We start from the raw sequence: 9,206 nt of genomic DNA, 5'->3' as shown, positions 1-9,206 counted from the left end.
GAGATGCAATTTTAAATAGGATAGTAGGGAAGACCCCACTGAGAAAGTGAGATTTAATCAAAGATATGAAATATATCAGAGATTCAGCCATGCAAATATCTGAGGGAAGAACTTCCCAGATAGAGAGAACAGTGAATGCAAAGGCCCTAGGACAAGAGACTTTGAGAACCAGCAAGGATACTGCTGTGGCAAGAAAAGGAGTGGAGAAGGAAGGAGTGAGGTCAGCAAGGTAAAAAGGCTAAATCATATAATTAGACAAGTTTTACTCTGATTGAGACAGAACCATTGCAGGTTTCTGAGCTTAGGAATGAGACTATCTGACTTAGATTTTAAAAATATTATTTTACCTGCTTTATTTCTAACAGACTATGGAAGGCCAAGGAGAAAAGCAGGGAGACCTATTAGGAAGAAGTTATAATGATTGAGGCAAGAGGAGATGGTGGCTGGAAACTGGATGGTTGCAATGGAGGTGGAAATGAGTAGTTACATTATGGATATTTTGAAGGTAGAGATGATCATGACTTGCTGATAAAAAATGTCAGAAGAAATGAGGAGTCAAGGATAAGTTCAAAGATGTGTCGTGAATAAATGGAAAAGAAGAACCATCATTCACTGATATGAGAAAGACCGGAGGAGAAAACTTTGCAAGAAAATATCAGTTCAATTATGGAGATGTTAAGTTTGAGAAGCATATTAGAAATCCAGGAGTGGGGGTGTTGTATAGGCCTTGCACATGCAAAGCTGGAGTTCAGGGCAGAAGAACTGAGCTGGAGATACAACTTTGGGAATCATCACCACAGAGTATTTAAAGCCACAGGTCTGCATGAGACGACCAAGAACTTTGGGCAAAAGCCTGAATACAAATCAGAAATCTGAGGAGAACCCAGCAAAAGAGACTGAGGAGGAGTCACCAGTAAGGTAGGGGAAAAACAGGAGAGTAGCATTCCAGAGGCCAAATGCAGAATGTGTTTCAATGAGGAGGGGAAAATCAACTGTGTCAAATTCTGTTAATAGGTTAAATAACAACAAAAATTGAGAATTGGTGACCTACCTTCATCACAGGAGTAGACACTGACTGGAAGTGGTCCAAGAGAAAATGAGAAGAGAGGAATTGGATATAATAAATAGTTTAAAAATTCTTCTAAGACTTTAAGGTAAAGGAGAACAGAAAAGCTTTCAGAGCATGTCATACATTGACTACTCCCTTCTCCTTGAAATATTCTGTTTTCTGGGCTTCTACAAAACCACTCTTTTCTAGTTTTTCATCTACTTTACCAGTACTTGGTAGATTCTTTTCAATCTCTTGTTGGTTCCTGCTCCTCTACGTAAAATTTAAATAGTGAGTTTCTCAGGGCTTAATCCTCGATTGTCTTTTCTCCAACTTTGCACTTTTGTGTCTTCTGAGGGAGCTCATCAAATCCCATGGATTTAAATGTTCTCTTTATGGGCTGAATCCCAAATGAAACTCCAGTTTAGAACTCTTCGTGAACTGCAGACACAGATATCCATCTTCCTTCTTAACATACCTATATGATCATTTCTGTGATGACACAAATATACTTTAAAACTCGAATATAACAGGCCTCAAAGAGTGGTCTTGCTTTCTTTCCACTGTAAGGCATTTTCTCCTTAGAGTCTTTTGTATTTTAAAAAGAAAATTTTAGAAATCACTCATAGCTTCTTTTTCCTCATATTAACATCCAATTAATCAGTAAATCCCATCAATTTCAACTCAAATTTGTATCAAATCTGCCTTCCCTTCATTGTTACCTCCTCATCGTAATTCAGGCAGTCATTTTCTCTCGCCAGGACAGCGCAATACAACTCTTTTTCCCACTTTCATTCTTGCCCCTCAACAGTACATTTTCCACAAAGATATGAAAAAAAACCTCAAAGATTAAATCACATTACCCCTCTCTCCTGCTTAAAATTTTTTTATGTATCCCTTATCATTTTCTGAGGGCATGATTCTACAACAGTACTTCAGGCGACTCTCACTTAATTCTGCTGTTTCAGCCACGTGAGTATTTTTCAGATTCTTGGATCATGTTAAGCTTTTTCTTCTGACTGGCCTGTTCTCCTTGATCCCACTGCTCTGGCACTGCCCCTACTCCACTCTTCTCATAGTAAGGGGCTTCTCATCTTTTACATCACTTCACCAGGGAGATATGTTCCCTGGGTATCTACCTAACCTAGGTCCTACATCCCCTATCTTATATTCTATTCCAACTCCATTTTTTCACTTACGGCACACATTCATATGTACAATTCCCCCACCCCGTTTTTTTTTGGTCTATTTGTTTAATGTATAATATGTTTAATTTTACTTGACTGTATTCTCAACTACATTGTAATAGCTGTGAAGGCAAGGACTTTGCACCTCTCCTTTACCATCCTGTCCCCTAGTAAATTACATAGAACATCTTCAATAAGTATTTGTTGAATAGATGAATGAACGGATGGATGAATGACTGCTATGGGCAGGTCAGAGTGGGACTGTGGGAGTGAACTGAATGTGTCTCTTAAGGAACTTCATTAATAAGAGAAGGACCTACAAATAACTGTGAGACAAAAGTATCTTAAGTGGCCCAGAGAAGTATAACCTGTTGGGTAGAAATTTATAATAATAAGAGCTGACTTGTTTTAGTTCTTAGTATCTGAGTCAATGTATTAATTTTCTTGTATACAATTTTGTTTAATACAACGCTTTGAGACAAGTTGTATTAACATCTCTGTTTTACAGTTGAAGAGACTAAGTTTATGAGGGTCCTAGAGCAGCTAAAAGATGAAAACAGGATTTGAACCTAGGCCTTCTTTTTCCAGAGTCTGCATTCATAACCATGAATCATAAAAAACTTCATTACTCACAAATTATATTTAAATTCTTTTATATTTTCTTCTGATCTATGTATTATGTTTTTTCACTTGTGTTAAACTATAGTTTTAAAAACTGTCTTTGTGAAAACAGAAAAAATGAATGCTTCCTCTCAGAGAAGGGAAAACTTCGAATCAGAAGCATGAGCCTTCTTTAATGAGGCCATCAGCTTTAGTTAAAAAGAAATTTTGAAGGGGGCTGGCCCAGTGGTATACCAGTTACCTGTGCGCGCTCTGCCTCGGCTGCCCAGGATTCGCAGGTTCAGATCCTGGGCACGCAGCGATGCACTACGTGTCAAGCCATGCTGTGGCGGCGTCCCATATAAAGTAGAGGAAGATGGGCATGGATGTTAGCCCAGGGCCAATCTTCCTCAGCAAAAAGAGGAGGATTGGCATCGGATGTTAGCTCAGGGCTAATCTTCCTCACAAAAAAAAAAAAAAGAAATTTTGAAATAATCACTTGGACCTAAATGTCTGTGTTTGCTCAAGTATCATATTGAATTTAACTTTGCTGTGTTGATGAGAAAGCTGGAGGTCAGAATTTAGGGAGTTAAAGCAAGATTCAATTAGCTCATTAATCAGGTTGGGTTAAAGATCTGAAAAAAGATTTAATTTGACTAGGTTATACCTTTTATCATACATTACACATCTTCTTTCTCGTGTTTCCTAACATTTATTGTAAAGAGATATGGATTTTCCTGTCAACTAGATTTACTAGAGAACATCTCATTGTTCATCTGACATCTACCACAGTTGACCTCAATGTTTATAGGGATTTCCAGTTTGTGAAAAATGTTTAAATAATTACATGAGGTTATAAATCATGGTAAGTGTGAGAGAGAGTGGGAATTCAGAACCTGCGCTTATATTTAATAACTTAATATAGAAATTAACTTGCATTGAAGTTACTGATTTTTCCTTACTTTATTTACTTATTTTTTCTTAATATATGTGTTCTTCAAAAGATTGATCCTTTATTTCACACCCTATAAAAATCAGAGTAACCTATGATATTTAGCAAACACTTTCCTTGTTAGTGTTTGTTCTGCAGTATTTTTAATAAGTATGTTTTTGCCAGTTACTTAACCTAAAACATGGATAACATTAATTTTATCTAGAAATGGAAATAAACTATTAGAATCATTATAATACCTTAGCAGTAGTATTTTATGGATTAATAAAAACCAAAATAGGCTCTGAGAAAACAGAATATAGAACAGAGGTTTTAAGGGAAAGGAGAGGAAGGAATAGATGCAGGAATCTGGATTATTTAGTGAGCTATTTTTAGAAAAGAAAGTGAAGAAAAAGCATAGTTTTGGAACAAATGGAAAAACCAAGATTTGACTGGAGACATTCTGATTCCAGAAACACTATTTATTACCCTACTATAGAAACCAGTATTACTATCTTCAAATTACATCACGTAAGAAACTGTATATTTCAACAATATATAAATCAAATCCTAAAAAAATACATATGTCACATAAATACACCCTTGACAACATATCTCTATCATTTCTGTGAAGACATTGGCCTCCGTAGATATAAAATGTTTATTTCCCAGCTAATGACAGAAATATATTATAACAATATAATTTATTTAAAAAGAGAAGTGACTTTTTTTCTTTTTGGTTTTGATGACATCATCTTAATTAAAGAGGCCCTCAGGTACAGACATTTTTGTAAAGTTTTCTATTAAGTTAAAAGAATGGAACTTGTACCACTTTTAAAATGTGTTATTCTCTAAGTACCAACAAAATACTATAGAATAAAATCCTCTTGTGAGTATGAAACAAATTGGGCCCATTCAGATTCAGATTGATTTTGGCCTACAGCCCTACTTATCATTTAATTAAATGGGAATGCATTATGCAGAGCTATTAAGTCCTATAGGAAAAGAAGCAAAGAAATGTAGCGTGAAAATACATTATAAATTATATAGACAGAATTCTCACAGGAAGATAAGAATATTGCAGGGTTATCTATACACAAAGGTATACTAAAAAGCACTCAACATCCAAAGAGAAAACGTGAGAAAAAATACAAGACTTACTGAACAAAGCAGAGGAAAGCTTAAAATATTGGATCTTTTATTGCAAGATAGCACTGTCATAAAAAAGGACCTTGATCTCTTTTCCATTACCTGTAGTCAGTAGTTGTGGGAAGATCATTCCATTTCAGAGCATCTAGCACTAGATTTAGTTAGTGTCTTTTTTTCAAGGTAGTTTAATAGCTGTGGAATCAATAGCATAACTCAGTGGAAAAACTTAAAAATTAAAATCTATGCACCAAGAAAGAATGCTAGTTTATTTTAGCAATTCTTCTGCATAATTTTAGGGAAGGGAGGTAAATGAATTGAAGGCCAAATTTTTAATTTACTGGTTAAAGTATTTGTTCATGGTTGGCAATATTTGGTAAATATTTTTTTAAAGATTTAAATAATTTAATAATAAAATTGTCAAACATATTTTAAATGTCAAACATTTTTTATTTTAACTGTCAAACATGTTAGAACAAACTTGGTGCCCTGCTTAAATTTCCATGGATGAATAATTTAACTTGCATTAAATGATATCTATTTATTTATCTATCTAGTGATGTATCTCTCTGTCTATCTATCTATCCATTCATCCTTCTATCATGAGAGACTGAGAGAAAGAGATGGCCAAAATAAATGCCTCACTAACTACTACTGAGTCATTGAGTAAACCAGAAGGGAAGGACAAATCATCAGTTTCTCAGTCAGGTCTTCAACTGCCATATCACACAATCAACAAATAACTATAGCTACACAGCCGTGGTTTTAGATGCCTTGGGACTTTATTAAAAATAAACATATAAATGAATAAAGTCATCTTAGGACAGATCTATGCTGTATGTCAACATATTCATAAAAAATGGACTATATAATTTAAAGTAAGACCATACAGAAATCAAGTTCACTTGATTAATTCTCATTCAGAGTCAGAGCTGTATAATAGCTCCCCTAAAAATTTATTCTCTTAACTATATATACACAAATTTTGGGAAAAAATCTAAAATATACATATGCTCTCAAGTGTTTTGTCATCTGCAAATAATTCAGTACCATTTAAATGAGAAATGAAATCATTCAAGATTTTTAAAAATTACCCAAAAAAGAATGTAATGATTATATAATCCATCTCCCTCATTTTCTTTATGGATAAATTAATATTCAAAGAAATTCAGCAATTTTTATACAGTTAACCAGTCATACTGGGATTGCAATACATAACTTTAGATCTTCAGCTTAATATTAGTGTCTTTCCTAATTGCTCTTATTAGAAAGAAACACATTTGAAGTATGCAGTATTCTATTTACCTCAGATTCATCCTAGCCTCCAGAAATTCCCAACTATTGGCTGATTTTACATTATATATTCCTTGTTGGCTTTTCATATTTAGTCTATGACCTATATAATAATAGGAGTTCAATCACAATGTGAGAGATAGATTATTGGGCGGGAAAATTTATAACCAAAAGAAGACAAAGATGCAAACCATATGTACAAATATTAAACCAAGTATTGAAAATCATAAATATAGTTCCCATTGGCTATTAAATATTCTGACAAAGTATAAAGATTGATTTCAGCAAGTGTGTAAACATTTCCACATATATGTATGTGTATATATGCATGGAATGTGTAATAGGGGCTCTTCTTGATTCAGTTTCAATGGAAGCATTAATTTAGTACATATTAAGATATTTAAGCAAATGTATGACAGATTCAGCTTCTTATATGAATCATTTTCAAAAGAAATGTAGGAGAATCTGTTTTGTGACTCTTGGACTCTTCAGGCACAGCAAGTATGTAAAAGGGGGACAGAGAGAAGAGAAGGAGATTGGTGAAATTATTTCCTTTGAAAGAGCCCTTGAAGATAGGTGAGTACCCTTCCCAGAGCCTTTATGAGAAAGTAGTGGAAGAATGATACCTTCTAGTGCTAGTCTAGGGAAGTAGGCTTCAATGGGATCACTCAGTTATGAAATTTCTTTCATGCAGTTGGCACACAAAAAAGACTGGTGTCTCTTCATGTCTGAGAAAGCTAAAGTTGAACTCAGGAATAAGCTAAAACTGACATCTGTTGAGGAAATCTAAAGGGTCTAAGAGAGAAAAGAGAACTTCTGTGTTGAGATAAGCCTGATCTTTTTGTGTTTCTCAGAGCAAGGATTTGTTTCCTGTTTCACCAAGGAGGACCATGGGTTACAGAGATTCAAAATGGTATCAGGTGAAGACCTGTCCAATTAGGCCACCTGAGGGGTAAAAAAGGACCTCAGCAGAAGAAGGCTGGGGATATCAAGTGACTGGGAACCAACTTAAGCAAGTGTTCATTTAGAATACAGATACATCCCCCTGGGATAAGGAATTGGACAAGAGAGGCCCAGTTGGACTCACTGAAAAGGCCCCAAGACTGTCCATGACGGAATCAGCCTGAATATCAGAACCAGACAGGCTTAGGACTTAGGTCTAGGCCAGTCCCTTTACCTCTTCTCCACTCTACCTCTGTTTGATCTTAGAGAAACCTAAAACAGTGGCAAGTAAGGAGTTTGGAAGAGGGAGAAAAATACAAGGTGGCGAGACCAAAAGAGCCAAGCTCAGTGCTCTTCTTTCTTTATACAGGCACCTAACAAGGCCTGAGATGGGAGAGATGGAAGAAGAATGTAACGTTCAATCAAATTTAGTACTTTGATTAATATCTGGGGCTTGGTATTCTAATTATAGAATTGAAACTGTGTTTCTAGTTTTACGGGACAAGTTGTATCCCTTCAAAATTCGTATGTTAAAGTCTGAACCCCCAGTTCCTCAAAATGTGACTGTATTTAAAGATAAGTTCTTTAAAGAGGTGGTTAAGTTAAAATGAGTTCTTTAGGGTGGGCCCTAACCCAAAGTGACTGATGTCCTTATGAGAAGAAGAAATTTGGACATGCAGAGACAGATACCGGGCATGGGTGTGCATAGAGGAAAGGCCATATGAGGACACAGCAAGAAGGTGACCATCTGCAAGCCAAGGAGGGAAGCCACAGAAGAAAGCAAACCTACTGAAACTTCACTTTGGACTTCTAGCCTCCATTACTGTGAGAAATAAATTTCTGTTGTTTAAGCTACCTAGCATGTGATATTTTGTTATAGCAGCCCTAGAGAAGTAATTCACCAGTTTAATGTGACCACAGGACCTGACTGAGTTTTCATCCTGGGGCAGATGTATGTTGAAGGTGTCTGTCTTCTATAAAATTGAAATTATTTGTTAGAATTTGTCAGTATATCTAACTGTGAAAACTAGAAGAAATCTGAGGCTTTTCTTAAAACTTAGCATGCATTTGTGATATTTTGCTTTTTGCATACAGTTACCACACTTTCTGAATCAAAGAATGAATATCCTTATAGGGAAAATGAAACATAACAGAATGTATGAAATCAGGCCTATGGTAGATAATCAGAACATACTGAATCAGACACATTCATCTCATTTCCTAAATATGAGCTTAAACCTTCCCAATATCTTTGTAGTAGGGAAAAGACAGGTCTGTGCTACATGCCTGACAGAGTGAGCATGAGTTTAAGGGCATCAAAAAAAAAAGAAATTGGTTTTCAAAGGAATTCGTGTTTTGAAACGTATTAGAAGGAGAAAGTCAGAATTTTGTTGAATGCTTTTATTTTATGGATTTATTTTAAATTGCATATGGTGGGGAGGGAAATCATAATTTTTAAATTAATTATAGATTCTAAAGTTCCAAAACAAGGCAGATCTTGCAGTACAACGATCATACACAATAAACCATAAAGAGTTAGTGGACAATAACAACAAAAACCTGAGGAACAATGAGAAAAATTAACTATATCATATTCTCTCAGTGTATTTATTATGATTTTTGAACACATTTTCTACTTTCTTATAATCGGAGAGCGCTAACTTAGCTGCCAAAAGAAGGCTGTTCACTTTATCTGCTGAGTCTGCACAGTCCACTGTGGTAGCCAATAGCCACTGTGGCTTTTAAGCACCTGAAAGGTAGCTAATGAGACTGAAGAACTAAATTTTTAATTTGATTTAATTGTAATTAATTTTAATTTTAATTTAGAAATAGGCAGTAAAAATTATTTTTCCATTAAAGGCAACTTTATCATTTTGATAGACTATATTTTATTTTAACTGTTGCATTACGTAAGATGTAGTATTGTAGCAAAAGTGTTGGGTGCAAACACAGGTGTAACATTATGTGTTTATTTGAAGTTTTTATGCAGACAGTAAGAAATACAGTGAAACCTAAGTAAATCATAATTGCTAATAAATGGAAATACTCATTTCAATTA

At 35.0% G+C, this 9,206-nt stretch overlaps 1 long non-coding RNA gene across 1 annotated transcript; it reads left to right on the top strand.

The window, feature by feature from the left end:
- Positions 1–330: 330 nt before the first annotated feature.
- LOC131411225 (uncharacterized) lies at positions 331–8,002 on the top strand. Its single transcript, XR_009221519.1, has 2 exons — positions 331–918; positions 7,060–8,002. It is a non-coding gene; the product is annotated as an uncharacterized LOC131411225 (long non-coding RNA).
- Positions 8,003–9,206: the final 1,204 nt, after the last annotated feature.

This window comes from Diceros bicornis, chromosome 2 (genome assembly GCF_020826845.1).
Source record: "Diceros bicornis minor isolate mBicDic1 chromosome 2, mDicBic1.mat.cur, whole genome shotgun sequence".
NCBI classification, from domain to species: Eukaryota; Metazoa; Chordata; class Mammalia; order Perissodactyla; family Rhinocerotidae; genus Diceros; species Diceros bicornis.
Note: the sequence above shows the minus strand (reverse complement) of the source record. Positions and strands in the feature narration are given on the sequence as shown.